Source organism: Accipiter gentilis, chromosome 18 (assembly GCF_929443795.1).
Source record: "Accipiter gentilis chromosome 18, bAccGen1.1, whole genome shotgun sequence".
Classification (NCBI taxonomy): Eukaryota; Metazoa; Chordata; class Aves; order Accipitriformes; family Accipitridae; genus Astur; species Astur gentilis.
The window spans coordinates 5,751,232-5,769,003 of NC_064897.1; the positions used below are offsets into that span (position 1 = coordinate 5,751,232).

General features: G+C 41.2%; 1 protein-coding gene across 6 annotated transcripts in view; it reads left to right on the forward strand.

The window, feature by feature from the left end:
* The window catches only part of FAR2 (fatty acyl-CoA reductase 2), a 148,806-nt gene that overhangs the window by 45,248 nt on the left and 85,786 nt on the right, over window positions 1–17,772 (forward strand). The window contains exon 2 of one of the 6 annotated variants that reach the window (XM_049821934.1): window positions 13,247–13,428. The exons of the other annotated variants lie outside the window; for them this stretch is intronic. The gene's annotated coding sequence lies outside the window, so the exon portion shown is untranslated. The remainder of the gene's footprint in view (window positions 1–13,246; window positions 13,429–17,772) is intronic. 6 annotated transcript variants of the gene reach the window in all.

The window sequence follows — 17,772 nt, forward strand, 5'->3', positions numbered from 1 at the left end:
TCCTTTCAGGTGTCATGCTGCAAAGATACCAAACTGATATTTGATTATTTTTTTAGCCTGTGGGCTAAAGTGACTCCTGCACAAGAAATGGAAGTTATGGTGGATATGGAATACGTAAGTGCAGACAGATCAGAGCTGGTTCCTCAATACAGAGCTTTCCCCAAGCGGACCAGCATTCAACCAGCTGCCGGGAGCCCCATAGGCAACAAGGGCCCTTCCACGGTCTCTTGAGTGGGGAGGGTCCCCACGCTGATGGGTGGCACAAAGAGGAGACCCAGGTTGGAGATCACTGAGCTCCTTTCTTTTCGAGGTGGTTCATGCCCTTCTCGCATCGTCTTCCCTACAACCCCCTGAGAATCAAGGGAGAGGCTTGTTTCAGTAGGAGGTTAGTAGCTACTTAGTCTGTTTTCTTAGGACTGTGGGTTAAGGTCCTTATATAAAAAGAGCTTGTCACTTTTACTGGGTCTTGACTGTGTCAGTATTATCCTTTGTAAGCGGGAGGACACGTTATATGAGCAAAACATACATATTTTCACTTGTAGTTTACTAAGCTTTTCAAGAAAATATGTTGGATACAGCTGAGATAAGTGTATCCTCTGTGGGGAGAGAAAGTAATTTTTATTTTTATTCTGAGTTTCTTCTGCTTTTTTGCCGGACCGACTGGTTTTGCTCTGGGATAGGGCATGAGGAAGAACTAGAGCCTGAAATCTGCTTGCTCTGATATGTGGAGAAGAACATCAAAGCATCATATTAGGCTATTTCAGTGAAAATGAAGATATAATAAACTCTGGAATGAAGGGGCTCTTTTTCCCAGGCATTAGGAAGGGAGTGCTAAATTGTCTTAATAGATTGTGTTGTGTGCATAGTAGTCCTGCTCTCACAGGCTGAAACCTGAGTTGATAAAGTTGTTTTGTGATAAAGTGACTCATCTTTCCATTCAGCTGCAAATTAACAAAAACGCTAAACCCATTGCGTAAAGAACAGGCTATATCTTCTAGAAATAGCTGTCAAATAAAAAGCTGGTCATGTTGCCTCATCTTAGCTATTGTGTCAACTTGTCTGTAGCTGTTGCAATTCTTCTGTGTTTTATAGCATGCTGTGACTCTGTGTGTCCAATGTATCTTAGAGCCGTTTTATTTCCTAATAACTAATGGCTTCTCTACTTCCTGCAAACCTTATAGTACCTCCCTTAGAGCAAACAGGAGGGACTAGCTGGTCCCCGTCCAATGCTATAAAGTTTCCCATGTTGCTAGAGAGTTTGGCTAACTTTCCTGACTAAACTAACTGCCTGCAGATAAACTTCTGCAAGAGCTGATTTTTTTCAGGTAAGCCCTGTTCCTAAATCCTTGCTCTGTAAGTGATGCTAGACCTTCTCTTCCATGCTGGGCTGGATTCTCCCTTTTAAGTGACCCCCCCTAGTCCTCACTTCTCTATTTGCATCTCCTGAGCTGCGACTCTCTCACAGAAGCAGTGGATTAAGGTTGATGGTGGTTACCAGGGCTCTGTTTTACTTCTCCTTGCCTGGTGGCCCTGGAGGATCTGTTCCTATTATAAGCTTCCCAGTTCGGAAGACAACACTGCAGGTTGGGCTGAAGCGTAAATAAGGGGAAAGAAAACAAGGGGTTTGAAGGGGAATAGCAAAGTATTGGCAAGACACCCACGAGGAGTTGGAGAGATGGCCTGAGATTATTTAGGTGAGACTTCATGCAAATCCTGGGGAAAGTTGCTTGTAACTGTTATAATTGTTATATTTTAGAATTGGAGTACTTCCTAAAAAAGGTAGATTAAATGTTCCTGCCGAGAGGCCAGAGTTTCACAGTGTGAATGCCTTGGCAATGATACAGACAAACGAATTCTTGCTTATTCCTGCCCCTGCCTCTCATCCCACCGCTGTCTCACAACGCCCTCAGTGGTGCTGACACAACTCTTTCTCAAGCCACATTGTAAACTAGTCCAGTGAATTCGTTTAACTCACAACTTGATCCTGCAGGAAGAATTCCTGCACAAGTGAAGGGGCAAGAAGAATATGGCCCGAGTTGCTAAAGGTAAGAATTTCTAAAAAAAACCACCAAAAGCTGCTGCCAAAACCTCTGCGTTTAGCCACAGTGCAACTCCAGAGATTCATGAAAGAAAGCAACTGAGGATCAGCAATGGTTTTCCCTTGTGAAATGCCCTGCCTCGATTGTCTCAGTCTTACTGTCAGAACTGAAGAATGTTGCAATTAAGGCTTATGATTGTACACATTAGGCAAATTAATTGGCCCAGGCTCGGCCTCGGAGTTAAACTTCAGGTATTGTAAATTTGGAAGGACCAGCCTAATATAAAAAAATTGTTTCTGTAGTGTAAATATGATCTAAGAGCTTTGGTATCACCCGTGGGCATCTGTGCTATATAGTGATTAGTGGCACTAATAGATTCTATGGAGCAATTTGGCACCTGGCAAACCCGAGATCTCACAGCCAGCTGGAAAGCCTGGCAGTGCAAAGGTGCCTTCTACTTCCCCTTGCAGTTCATCATTTGTCTCTTAGATCATAGATAGTAGTTTTAATTTTCTGTCACTGTTTCTAAGGATGATCTATGCAATACTCAATTTAAATTCTCTCTCTCCTGCTAAACACTATGGCTTTTTTAACCTGAATTTGAATGCTGAAGTTTTCTGAAGTGCTTGTAAGTCTAAAAAAACCCACCTGACCTATTCTTAAGAAAGTCCAGTCTCTTTAGAAGCAGTCTCTTTGTGCTGGTAGAGTTTTGGGTACATAGGATCACTATATTGCATTTATTCTTCAGCCCCTCAACTTCTATGTCTTGACAGCAACCTCTTTATCCTCTGTGTTATTAGAAGATTTCAACTAGATCAAATAATTTGCAGGTAAGTATCATCTAAATTAAATGTTTTTCTCCAAGCACAGATCACCTACTGTGTGGCTGCTGTACCTATGGTTAAGCTTCCTTGTGTCAAAAGACACATACTACACATTCACGGGCATGATTTCTTTCCCCTCTGGTTATTTAGGATTGTATCTCTTGCAGGACATCTCTGCCATTTGGTTGTTAAGATCCAGATTTCTTGGTGTAAGATCAAAGAATATGGATGTGGTGGCAAAACCATTAAATTTCCGCAAGCCTACGTTGGCTTCCAGTGCAGAATGACGCTGCCTCAGTGCATTGTTTTCTGTGGCTTCAAACACCCTTCTGATAACATGAGGTCATACCGCTTCTCTGACTGCCACCTTTTTTCTCTGGTCATCCTATTGGAAACGGGTCAAGAAAGGGAATTGGCAAAAATTGTAACAGAAAGCCTCTGTAGGCTGTGAGTACTCAGCCAGGAAAAATTATCAGGAAGACAAATATGCTGAGTTTGGGGCTGTTTTGCAGTGCCAAGGGAAAAAAAAGCTTCTTCTAAAATAGGATTTTACACTACAGAGATTTCAAGAAATAAAATTTTGAGCAGAGTGAAACACCTCTCCTGTTTTGCTTTGCTTTCACAAGCAACAGAGTGGTACCACTTTTACGCTGTTAAACTGGAGAGAAAAAATGGTTGCTACTGCCTGTAGACAAGTATGTTTGTTCTCTACTACTCTTTTCCCAAAGAGGTGTAATTGAGCGGGAGCCTTACTTTGTGTGCTCATTTTAGTAGGTATCTCTGTATTGCAGGAAGCATCCTGCCTCAAAGACTAGTTTTTGGCAAGGTCAGTGTGTATTTTGGCTGTTAATAACACAAGATTTTTCTTTCTTGTGGCAAGCCTAGTGCGGATACATGCTACTTACTATGTCACCGCCCAATTAACCTGTGTATTTTGGCAAAGAATTTCCAGCCTGGCAATCTGCATGTACCTCACTTCAACCCTTCTTAATAGGACTCTTATCTGGACCAAAGAGTAGCGGTAAAAAAATGCAAGATGGGGCAGATCTAACAAACGTTGCAAGGCTTGGAGGTGAATTATTTGTGTCTGAAGAATCAGGACAATGCAATTGGTGATACCTTCAAGAGGATGGTGCACTTTTTGGCTACAGTTTAGAGAAGCCGGGACTGATAACAGTTTATTTATTGAGAGGCAGCCTGCTATGCATGTATGTTGTTGTTACACTAAGTCACTTGATGTTTATTTTCACAGCATCTCTGGGGTTTGGGCTGAGGACAGACTCTGGACCTGTGTGGGACTTTCAAAGCATTGCGAATATCCACGACCGGAGAGACCTGACTTAAGATGCAAATCTTTTGTGCTCTGCTCGGCACAAATTAATTAAGAGGGGGTGGTTCAGCTTCTTCCAAATAGCAAAATTTTAAGTACACCAAATAGAGAGGTGTAAGATAGAGTGAGTCTACTTTGGGTGTCTTAGTGCAATGGAGCTAAAAGCACCAAAGCACCTCGGTAGCGTTTCAGTTTCAGAACGAGTAACGTTTGCTTGATATTTATAAGTTCAGACTGTGAGGTTTCTCTCCAAGATCATGAGGTCATGCAAAAGTCAAAAATAGCATCATTTCTTGGAAAATATAATTAAAAAATTATAAACAGGAATTGAGTCAAAAGTTATTTTTTCTTAAATGATATGGATAAATCCTTCCTTTTAGAAAGGTCCTCAGTGGCCCTTTATTTCTATTGTTGTGTTTGATCAAACATTAATGCTTATGTAGTCACAACACCGCTAAATACCTTTACCTTGGAACATAACAATTTTCTGTCTCTACAAGAGAGGAAAAGGGTTAAAAAAACCACCAAACACCCCACCCACCACCCACCCACCCCCCCAAAAAAACCTAAAAAACAAACCAAACCCAAAATAACCAAACCCAATCAGGAGTCACCAACACTCTGTACCTGTACCTGAGCTTGAAATCACTGGTGCACAATAGTACAGCATTTGCTGCAGTGTTTTATACAAGCATAATGTAATTAATTGACTTGCATCTATTTTGAGATGCTGCATCTCATGTATATTTTCTTACGAACTTTCTGAAACATCAGTAGCCACATTGATGAGAAGAGAAGACTGCTATCAGAGAGAAAACTGTCACATTTCGATGGACAGCTAGCCGTGAGGCTTAGCACATCTATAGATTGGATGCTGCACGGAAAAATCTAGGAGCCCACCTGACTTCATCTGAAACATGTCATATGCCTTTGCATATTTATTTCTGTACTTCTCTGTGCTGTGTGAAGCTATGCTAATATACCAGGTTTGTGTGGCCTCGTGCATTTTGAGGACAGGTACACGTTAATCAATCCAGAGGCAGTACCACTAGGTAGGCTGTACAGCTTGACATCTTCCTGCCTGAAAGGCAAAGATCATGGTAGTGGCAGGAGGCTGGCTGGGTGCTGGCCCACAGGGTTGTACTGCATGGGCTGTGGGAAGTCAGCACATGTATCTTGTTTTCAGGATGTAGTCCTGGGTCTGTGACTAACCTAATTTAAAATTATTCCAAAATTTAAACTGTGAGTTGGCTTTAAGAGGACTGTGCGGGATTCTCTGGAAATAGGAAGAATTTCTTTATTTTATAGATCATGGTAGGGTGAGGGAAGCCAGTGTTGCAAAATTTGTGGATATTTTTCTTTACCAGATAATTAAGGTTTTAACTGCTAGTCACTGGAGGAAAAAAAAAGAAAAAAAGTAATGAAAAAACTTTATTCAATATGGGAGCATGTAAATTTTGAATGCAGAGCTTCTTAAGGACAAGAAGGTAATTTGTGATTCAGGAAAACACGTGTGCTAATTTGAACCTGGCAATGATTACAACAGTATTATTCAAGTGCTTTAAACTTAACTCAAACTTTTCTTGAATGTTTAGAACCAAATCATCATTGAATTACTTCTTTCCATTCCCTCCTTGTGTTTCAGTGCACAGAGGATGTATTAGATGTCATTAGTACAGCCTGACCATCCTTTTCTGATGCTGCACTTAGGTTTTATTCAATGCTGGATTTTTTTGAACTTCTATAAATGTGCCTTGTCATCTTTCATCAGCTTGTCTTCTAAATATTGGAGAAGGGGGGGGAAGAAAAAAATTGGACCTTGTACGTGGAAAAGGAGGAAAAATTTTCTCTGTGCGAGCCAAGAGGCATTTTCTATTTACATTTTATTGTCTCTTCTTTCTGGAGAAGTGTGTTTCAAAGGGTCCCAGTGCTGCAAAGCTCTCTGCTGCCTTATTATTCGGAGCTGCTGATGTGCTGAGCAAAGTTCCTTAATGCAGCTTTGGGTAACTCTAGGGAATTCTCTTTAGTTTCCTCTTCCTGCTCTTTTCTCTTTATCTGAAGAGTAAATGTTTGTGTTTCTCGGACAACTTTGGGGAGAGAAATCTGCAGACTGTGCTGTGCTACCTACCTTTCACAGAGACTGAGTGAGGAGATTTAAGGAGTGTATTTTCCTTGCAGTTTGTGAGAAAATCTAATTTGCAAGGGTATTATTTTGATCTTCTAGGTTGGCTTCTTCCACATATAACCATTATTTCCCCCCTGAATCCACAGTTTAGTCTGTGTGCTCTTGAGTGAGAGGAATAACTGTATGACCCCAACCGAAACAACAAACCAAACCCACCAAAAAAACCCCAAAAAAAAGACCCAACAAAATTTTTTAAAGACTTTTTTATTTACATATGCACATGATACCAATGAAATTGCAGTACTGCAACAACTATTTTGATCAAGTCAATGTATTTTACAGCATTTATGGTCCTTTTTGCTGTTGTGGTCTTTGGCTTGTGAAACAGATGTTACTTCTGATCCCTGTTCTAATATGACCTAAACAATTAAAAGAACGGAACACAACTCATAAAAAGAGCAAAAAAGTGGCTGCTTGTCACTGTATCATTAACTCTAATTCATTAACAGCCCCTGTGAATTGCCTTGCTTCTAATAACGGGAATAATAAAATACACACCTACTTTGTTTCTCTGGGGTATTTCAGAGATCATTAGTTAATGTGTATAAAACAGGGTATGAGCAAATACACTAATACAATAAAAGAGAATTTTTAACAGCAAAAGGGAGGGATAAACATTGCTATGCTGTGTGTGCTGTGACTGTGTTTGCTATATTACTGATTTATATATACAAATCCGAAAAAATATTTCTACTCTGATAACTTCAGCTGTGATCAGAGACGTATTCTGACCGGTACTATTGCACTTGCATAGTTCCCATCCCAAAGAGCTTGGGATGCAGCAAATCTGTAGTCTCTGCTGGAGGCATACATGTTTCAGAATATTGCATCTATCCCTGTATTTTAAAACAGCACACTCAGGCCTGCTTAACATTTGCTTTTTAGTTTTATTTGTTTCCTCATTCTGTTTATCCTGGTAGAACAGGGAGAGATGTACTAATTAGAAGAGTCGGAAATCCTTAAAACCATCTGATGAGGATCAGGAGATAGCAAAACTACCTCCTGAGAGTAACTAAACTCTCAGAAATTAAGTAAAGATAATATTTAGTGTCAAGAGTGCAGTCAGTTGAATTATGAAAGATTTTGTGAAAATGTTCTCACTGTTAGTAGAGTGAGATCTGCTTGCTCATAGCTGGGTTTCAAGTAAGGGAAGAGATGATAGGGGATAGAAAAAGAAGGTTTAGTATGTTTAGAACGGCAGATAAGACTGTGATTTCTGTGCTTTGTTCATACCTTCTTATGAACTGCACCTTTCAACTATATCTCGAAATATTATGGCTGTCAGGTATCAAGAAATGAGAGGCTCTCAGTCCTTTTCCTACTGAACTAGCTCCTGCTTGACAAAAGCCTACCTTCTCTGCAAGCTTTGATCGGCACCCATGTTAGCAGACTCCATTGCCACATAGCCACAGCATGCCAGTTGGCAAATTCTACGAGAATTATAAATTTTCCAAGGCACCTGAGGAGACCCTTGTAAGTTGTTTCTCATTTCTTTCAGCTATAGGCCTCAGTCTTAAGGAAACTGGTTTTTGGAAGAGTTCAGTTTCCACATCATCAGCATTGAAGATTGCTAGACTATTACCCAGGAGTAATTTGGCTCAGTGTGTTCAGAGATCACAGCACTACTGTAAGTTTTAAGCTGCTGTGAGTAATTCTGGGCCTAGCATGGTGAGGAGGTCTCTTGGATTTGCACACTCAGTTCATTGTGAGATGTAGGCCTACTGGTAGAATCTGAATGGGAATTCCTCCATAAACAGACTGACTCAGATACTAATCACAGAGAGTCCTACAAACTCCTCTCTTGGTTTTTCTTTTTTTTTTTTTCTTTCTTTTTTTTTTTTTTTTTTTAAAGAAGCTACATTTTGCAGTCTCATCTTTCTCTTTCTGTTGGTAGCAGTTAGCATCCAAGATATGTTCACCCTCAGCCTACCCATGTTGAGATTATTTCCTTCAGTTTTCCACTTTGATCAAACACTGGTTTACTCTGTCAAAAATCCTAGCAGGCACCTTGGAGCTACCTATCAACACACACCGCTTGTTTTCATATGGCTGGTGAAGCTTCCGGCTTAGCTGGGCTTCTTCTGTATTAGCTGTTCAAGTTTCCAGGGAAGGAGGCCTTCTCCACGTGCTGTGTTTGTTGATTTCAAGGAAAAAAACTTCCAAACTCTTAGGATGGTACTTGGTGTCAGAAGGGGAAGAGGCAAAACTAGTAGTCCCGCTGTGCACAGGTAGCCTCTGAAGCTCTCATCCCCTGGCCTCAAGCTATCCTACAGCCTCGGGAGGAGCAGCAGGACTCAGCTGTGTGTTTTAACTCCATACTTCTCTTGTCTTGCTAGAAGCAATAGATCAAGGATTAAAGAGGTTGGGAGTGCATCCCCGCAGGGACAGTCGGACAAAGCAGGGTGAAAGTCTACCTGGAACAGTGAGGTGTAATGGCAGGCAGAAATACCACTCAGTCTCTCTGGAGCGCCTTCTGTCATATTGACTTCTGTCTTAAGAACTAGTATGCTTTATATTTTTTCTACGTTATACATAAAGTCTAAATTCTGTTTGCTGTTGCGTTTCCTCACCCTCTCTTCAGAAGCAGGCAAGCCCCATACCGGTGTCTCCATTGCCCCCTCCCAACACTCCACGCATGGGTCCTCGTAGGATGAAGTGGCCTTCTAGATTCTCCTTGCAGTCGTTTCTGTGCGTTTTCAAAGGGAGGATGCGATGTTTGTCAGTCAATCACATTTGCCCAGCGAGAGTCATGACAGGGCAGCAACCTGCCAAACTGGAACAGCTGGAGCTCTGCTGCTGTCGCTGCCTTGGTGTGTATGCCCTTAGGCTGCCTGTGCGAGGTCGTTATTTTAGTGCCAAGGACTCTGGCAGTAAATATGGCAGCGTGTCACGGTTCTGAGTCAGGCAGTGCCAGAATTGTCTGCAATAAAACAGGGGATGCAGGGAATTATTGGAGAGCTGGTTCACTGATGCGGATTTTCTGGCTTGGTGCAGAATAAGCCAGCTAGCAGCATGCGCTAAGCAGTGTAAAATTCCCTGTGGACTTCCTGGAACAAAATATGCTTTGGCTGCATTTCTTCCCTTTCCTAAAGGGCTTGATCCTGCTCTGTCTGCTGAGAACTTTACTTGACAGGAGAACTTTGTGTAGCAGAAGCCTGGATAGCTTCTGTCCTATTTCAGTAGCTGGACAGAACATAGAAGACTGCTGCTGTTGTCTGATGGTTTGCCAGGTGCCATCAAACGCTCTAAGCGTGAACAATAGAGCAATGTGGGAGAAATGAAAAAAAGAAGTTCTTTTTGTTTGTACTTAGCCTATCTGAGTTTTGACGCGTTGATGACATAAAAGGCAAAACTGTGGTATTTCCATCCACTATTCTCTCTTTTGGGTTTCAGTATAAAAAGAAGACTTGATGGTGTCTTAAATCTTTGGTTTTGAAAATGTATTTCTGTATTTATATATGCTTTCCTGTGAAATTGATAGTATGGACTCTCGCATCCATCTGATCATCCTTTTAAGACAACTTCTCTTAGTGGGAAGTATTCCAAGCATTTTTGTCTTTCATCCCCAACCAAGGCAAGAGTAGGGTTCTAGACTGCGCTTCTTAATAAAACCTGAGTATAATAATGCTCAGACTGCTGAGCTTAGATTTCTATTGGAAAGAAAAAATAATTACAGTTATTTAATTAACCTTAAATCTGAGCCTGAACACAGCAGGTAATTTTTTCCACTCTGTTAGATCTGAGATCAAAAGTGTGAAATTTCATTTTAGCTTGCTGTCACAGGACTGCTAGACTTCTTAGTATAGTCACTACACTCTTCTGTTAAGCAGCATACACGATGCTACTATATTATCTGAGCTCATCAAGAGGTTTCACTGACAACACGTCAAGAGCTTCTCAGCTGATAAGTAGTTTCCTCTGCCTTTTAGGGGAGGTATTAGCAAATTTGGACATTATGGAGGGATGGAGGAAAAGGAATTTTTGTTCTGTTACAGCCTGTCAAAGTTTACAAGAGGTATTCTATAGCCACTAGCCTGTAAAGGATAGTCGTGGTCTTGAACCCAAAATGGTTGTGGCTCAAGGAAAACACAGTTAACAGGTTGTTGCACCTACAACCGAAAAATGGTTTTCTGTGCATGTACAAACACGAGTATGTGCATACACATTACTAAAGAAAAGTCTTCTTCAGTAGAAGCCTGTACACTTTGGAAAATCCAGACAAATTGCGTGGGGGACTTGGGACATCAGAAACTGGAGAGAATGAATGTTGTATACATTTGAATCCCTACGGCTTTTTTTTTTTTTATGCAGCTAGTGTCATTCAGTCATTTATTAAATACTTTGCATTTGTTTTGAACAAAAATATGTATGTATTCTGATAAATCAGCACAGGACTACAAAGCTACTCATCTTTTCTATATACAGCTTCTACCGGACATAGCTGTAAAAAGTAGTTGTAACAATAGGAAGGTAGCATGGCTTAGAGAAGCGGTCGTTAATGACCATTAAGGGGTCATCACTTTGACCACGTTCCTGGTACGTTGTACTCAGTTTCTTCTTTTGCTGTTTTCTGTATTTTTTTGGTTTTGTTATGAAAACATATACATGCAGTTCCATTTGATTTCATTAAGACTTTTAAGCGCTGTGGTTATGTATTTACCTGGCAAGAGAGCTGGATGGAAACTACGCTGACAGTAGCAGAGGGAGAATTACAGGTAGAGGAATCCCTCAGGAAGGTTGTCTCTCCATCATTACATGACATAGATTTACTTACCAGATAATGCTTTACTTGGATCAATATTACTGCTGACTCAAAATCTTGAGTGAAGACCATTCTTTATCTAGTGACAGTGCCTTTGTGCAGAACATGTTTGCTGCAATCACATAAATATTTGCATTTCTACTATCAATCACTACTGTTTTTTCATTTGTTACAGAAATGCAGTCAGATTTTAGATACTTTCAGTTTTAGTTACCCAGTCTATTTTGGGGTCACTAAGGGATGGTTTTCTGTGAGTGCTGGAATATGGAAATTGGGGGGAGGTAGCAGTCGTGCTGCTGCTGGGCTTCACAGCAGCTGAGCTAGCTCAACCGTTCCAAAAGTGGGGCTTGAAAAAAACACCAATACGCTTCAGTCTCCTGCTACCCTCAAATTGTATACAGGTATTCTTAAACTGGATCAATCATAGAATCATTTAGGTTGGAAAAGACCTTTCAGATCTTTGAATCCAACCGATAACGTAGCACTGCCATGTCCACCACTAAACCATGTCATTAAGCACCACATGTTCATGTCTTTTAAATACCTCCAGGGATGGTGACTCAACCATTTCCCTGAGCAGCCTGTTCTGATGCTTCATAACCCTTTCAGTGAAGAAATTTTTCCTGAGACCCAATCTAAACCTCCCCTGGGACAGCTGGAGGCCAGTTCCTCTCATCCTATCACTAGTTAGTGGATAGATGAGACCAGCACCCACCTCACTACAACCTCCTGTCAGGTAGTTGTAGAGAGCGATAAGGTCTCCCCTCAGCCTCCTTTGCTCCAGCCTAAACAACGCCAGTTTCCTCAGCTGGTCCTCACAGGACTTGTGCTCTAGGCCCTTCACCAGCTTCGTTGCCCTTCTCTGGACACGCTCCAGCACCTCCATGTCTTTCCCGTAGTGAGGGGCCCAAAACTGAACACAGGACTCGAGGTGCAGCCTCACCAGTGCCCAGTACAGGGGAACAACCACCTCCCTCCTCCTGCTGGCCACACTATTTCTGATACAGGCCAAGATGCCGTTGGCTTTCTTGGCCACCTGGGCACACTGCTGGCTCATATTCAGCTGGCTGTCAACCAACACCCCCAGGTCCTTTCCCACCAGGCAGCTTTCCAGCCACTCTTCCCCAGGCCCAAGCAATGCTACAGGCTTCTTGTGACCCAAGTGCAGGACCCGGCACTTGGCCTTGTTGAACCTCATACACTTGGCCTCAGCCCATCGACCCAGCCTGTCCAGATCCCTCTGTAGAGCCTGCCTACCCTCAAGGAGATCAACACTCCTGCCCAACTTGGTGCCTCCAAATCCAACTCTTCCCACAAATACCGTAAATTGTAGTGCCACTGTTTTTGATGAGGGGCAAGAACAAGTGGTGGAAAAGGACAGAAAATCTTAAAATACTGTGCTAAGAGATGGTGGATGCTAATACAAAGTTACAAACTGAGGTATCTAAAAGAAAATAAAGGTGCCAGACCACCCTGATATCACAGAGAGATTTGTAGACTTTTGACTTAATCACTGAGAGAACCTCCTTTTCACAATGCTGAGATGCAGTGTGATCAGTGTGCAATGGTTATGGCAAGGGTTTTGATTTAGGGGTTTGGGAAAGGACTGCTGGTTGTAGAAATCCCAGTCACAGCTAAAGGAGAAAGAGCAAGGTGATAATGGCTGTGAAGAGTGAGTTAGTGGAAAGAGAAGGGGAAGGATCGCCTGCAGAAATGCTCTGATGTAGGATGTCTGCATATAATTATTCTAAGGCAGAGCAAAAACTCTCTTCTAGTCCTCATCTATGCACAGCACCTAAGCTTTGATCTTGCAACCTGCTCAATGGCCTTGCAAGAACTAGCTCTAAGCTAAAAAAAAAAAGGGATGGTGGGCACAGTCACTGACCTGCATAACACAGAAAGCCTGCAGAAGCCTTTCCTTTGATGTCTTTGGGAGCTTCTGTTCTTACCAGTACACTACCTAAACAGGAGCAAGGCAGAATACATCCAATTCTGAACTACTGAGAAATATTTGTTCTTTAAAATCCCATATCACATATGTAGGTATGTCCTTAGCACAACTGCCCCGTCTTAGCAATAAAACACTTACAGGCGTGTTTTCTTCAGTTTCAGAAAGAGCATAGTGAGACTGAGAGAGACTAAGAGGTTTCACTGAAAAATCAAGAGGCTGCTCCTGGATGTCATTATATCGGTGGCCCTTCTGCTTCATTCATTCTCCTCTAATTCTTAATGGTGGTCAAACAGTTTGGACTACTTAAGAGAGTCAGCTGATCTGTGAAGCTGTACAGGTAATGCTTAAGCAACGATCGAATCTTGAAATTCAAGTTTTTTGCCCTACATCTGGGTCTTGATCTGCAGGCAGACCTCTAGCCCAGGAGCCACAACTCCCAGTTCCTGACTGCGCGTAATGTAACGTTCAGCAGTTCGCAGGATCTGGCTGTGCATGCTGCTGGTTGTCTCTAGCTCTTAATTATGCAGTCACACTGCACTGTCTCTTTAGATTTAACTGTTATAAATTGAAATGGATTGCAAAACTGGTGTCATTTTTCAAGTCATGAAGGGTTTCCAGGAGCAATGAGAATTTCTCCTTGCTTGTTGCTACTTAGGTATGCTGTTATGGAATTGAGTTGGTAATGTTTGCAAACAAAAAATGACTTGAAATATATTAGCCGGAGAAAAGTGATTTAACCTTCAGGCTGCTAGCAACAACATTTCTATTTGGTGTAAATTGCTTGGAGCAAAATCTCTTGTAAAGAGGATTATCATCAGGAGTTCAGTCTGGCTGTGAATGTGCCCATCTTTGAATCACAGGATTTTATTTCTTTGCACTCTATTAGCATCTATAGTGCCTGTACAAAGGATGGATTATGACCTTCCTTTTAATTCTGTAGCTAAGTGAGAGAAGGTTCATTTTTGCCAGTTTGTTATTGTTATTGTTAGTGCTATTAAATAACTATGGAATTTATCAAACCATGAGGATCTTTTACTTTGTCTCTGGATCAGCCATTTTAACATCCTCTTTGCTTTATTTTCTGCCGTCAGTGAAATCTCCCCTATCTCTTCCCAAACTTCATGTGCTGCACAAATCTTTGTGCCTAAAGACCTTTGAAAATATATTATGTAACTTCAGTGCATCATTGCTGGTACTGTCTCCTGGTTTGCGTTAGCAGCACTGCTGTCAAAAATGTTGTACAGTGTTGAACTTATAGCCTTTTTCTGTTCTGAGTCACTGTTATTTATCACTGAAAACGCAGAAAATCTTTTAAATGTAAAGGCTCAAATCTAAGCTAATTCATGTTAATCCCAGCTGAAACGTTGGTCATTGCAGTGGAACTACCCTGATTGTGAGTTTGGCCCAGTAAATCAAATCAGTGGAGCCGAGTGACATAAACTTCCTCCCAGTGTTACTGAGAAGCCAGGAGTTAAGTCACTATGATGAAAAGCAGGTCACTTCTTCAGCTATTGCCAGCGTGCATGGTGTGGGACTCTGCTCTGTGACTCGTAAGGCCACAGCACGCTTTATTACTTCCAGATGTCCTGGGGCTAAAAATAATCCGTGAAATCTCTGAAGCAAAGCCTGGTGCTCAACAAAACCTTGATATCCACACAAAGTATCTTAAATGACTGAGCATACACAACTAATGCACCTGCATGCACCTGAGATTTCGCTGTGAATTGACAGACACCGTTATATCCCGTGTTTCTAGTGCCAGCGCATAAATGAAACATGTAGATGAATATTGCATTTTCCTTTGTCTCTTTAATTTTTAGTATTTAAGCATGGAATGGAGCATTCTGCTACTTCAGGAATCAGAAGGTTGGAAAGTTGCTTTGTTTCAGACTGGACTTCGCTCTATAGGAGGTGGTGTGTAGGTTGAACTTGTAACACTATTCTTACTTCTTCATCCATGTACACGCTCTCCTCGGATTTTACTGATTTGCTTCAAACCATACAATTGTATATACGTTAGCATTGGAGGAAAACTGCTCCTTCTTCAAGTATCCACCTCTACTGGCCACCAAAGTGAAGAGATCGGGTGGTTCCTGCTGCAGTCATAGTCATGGGATTATTTACTTGCTGATGATTAACTAACAAGAAATTATACACAAATGCTTTCAGGTAAAGAAAGCATATTAGAAAGAATTGCTTTTATGTATTGTAATTACATGCGTAGTTTGCGGAGTCTCTGTCACACATCCTGAGGCAAAAAAATAAAAAAGAACATAATTATGTGAAGATACATTGTTGAGGCGTCCCCAGTGTTCAGTCCATTTTAAACTCATAAAATAATTAATAGACTGAGGAAGCAAACTGATGAGATTGAAATAGTCTGTGACCGCTTTATATTGCTTCATCTGACCTCAGCTGTACAAGTGCTCTGAAGCAACAGAGGAATTTTTCTTTCTCTGCATGTCCCAGGTTAATTATGACTCCTCCAGAATCCTGATTAGACTGTATTATGTATGATTGGATATTTGTACCCAGGATTAAAAATTTATATTCAGAAAGTGGCCAAAAATTATTTTATCTTAAAGGACTCTTGGTGTCTGTAGCTTTGTTTCAAAAAAATGTTGTCGTTAATTGTAATTTTAGTTGAAGCTGGTTCATTACATTTAATATGATGTCTGAATGACTCATCTGAACAGTCTGACCCTCTTGTTTACAGAAATTATATTCCTGCATAAAGTTGTGAAAATGCAACAGACACGAGAAAACTTATCAAAACCAGACTAAGTAGAAAGAGATGACAGAGAGGCCGGTTGTGAGTCTAGATGTATATTTACAGGCATACAGTCCTTTACTCTTGCACAAAACTAATTTATTTTTTTTTTTCCCATTCTATTCTGTTGAGTTGAAAAGGCAAATATCTCAGCATATAAGCTTCTGGAATGGCCGCTGCCCTAGTTGAGTAGGGCATGGAAATCTCAGTAGGGGTCCAGACCCTAGTGAAATATTAACCTGCTCCAGTCTATCCATCCTTCATTGCTCATGCTCCATTTTGCCATCTCTCGTTAACGCTCTACAGCCATGGGCCTGCCCCAGGCAGCGGCAGTAGCAGCAGACAATGAAGTTCAGATATACTTTTCCCTTCCCGTGGCTATGGCTTTGATAGCAGTCTAACTCTTGACATTACACCATTGTAACCTGAATGCAGATTTGGCATCATTGAAGTACGTGGAAGATGAGGACAGTGTATTAGTTGTTTTGTTAAGTATCAGCTCAATTGTATTATCTGCTCTTGGTGGGGGAAAGTTCGTCTTTACTCTTCGGTTGAGGATACGAGGGTTTTCTTTTGCAGGAGGAAAGTATCAGGTTGGTAGGATTCCCACCTTTCCCTTTGCTTCTCCTTTGGCATATGCCCCTGGCACAAGATCATGGCTTTCTTTGCAATGCAGTGCTGTAGATCATCCTTTATGTCTGATCCAGAGGTGGCTGTTACAGGCATCAGTAACAGAGCTTTACCCTTAAAGCAGCTTGTGTACTTATGTCTGCAGATGCTCAGTGTGATTCCTGGCTGGCTGTCCAAAAGGTGGTTTTTTCACACTACGGTCGGAGATGAGTCAGCATCAGTGAGATGTGTACTGCTGCAAAGATGCTGCATTCAGTAATTCAGATGGCATCAGTGATTACTTTCCTGCTCTGATTAGTGCCTAAACGCTCAGAGTTGCCTGTAATTACTCACTTGAATTGGGCTTCAAGAAGCCCTTGTGTGGGCTTTTCTGCACAATTCAGTGGCTTTCTCTCCTCCACTCAGTTTTGGAAGAGACAGGACCCTTAGGCTCTGAAATAGCCTTTATCTTTCTTCACCTCAATAAGGGTCAACTCACTGCAACTGCTGACCATGGTTCAGACTTTGAATAGTTTTGTCTTACCAGACGCTTAATCCCTTGCAGCTTAATTGACTGGGAAATAGTTAATGCCCAGTATTGACTGTTTATTCCTTAAAATCAAAAACAAAGTTTAAGCTTCTGCAGGAAACATTTTTTCTTCATTTGACTGAGTGTAAAAAGTCAAAAAGCGTGCATATAGTTCTCTCTATTTTGAAGTAGACATCCGAAGGGTCAGGTCAGTAGGCATTACATGGTCAAAGGGTGCTTTGACCTTAGAAATCCTCTGGTTCCTTAAAATCTCGATACCTTTTTCAGTATTTCCTTTACAAAGGCCAAGCAAAATCAATTAAAAAAGAGAAGAATCAATTTTGTTATAAAATCACACTCTTAAAAATATAAAAAACCCAAAGATGGTTCTGAAAAATAAAGTCAAGTCAAGACTAAGTTGAAAGGAAAATCCCTTAGCAATCCTGAATAAACTAGAATCTGCTTTTGAATTTGGAACCTAGTAAAAGCCTCTTTAAATTTGCTTGGATAGTGGAGATTCAGGGATCTGTCTGAACATAGAAGATTGGAGCATTGTGGCTTTTGTGTCATGATCTCCAAATATAAGTTCATTTGTACACATTAAACAAATACACAGATTTTCTTTGCTGGTAATTAGCATGACATCAGGTGGGTACAAGGTTATTGTATTTTCTTCTAAAGCTAACTCAGGAAAGGGAAAAAAAGTACTGCAAGCGGACGCAAATCCGATCCTGCAATAAGCAAATACCATCTCATTCCTCATGGCTTTTTAC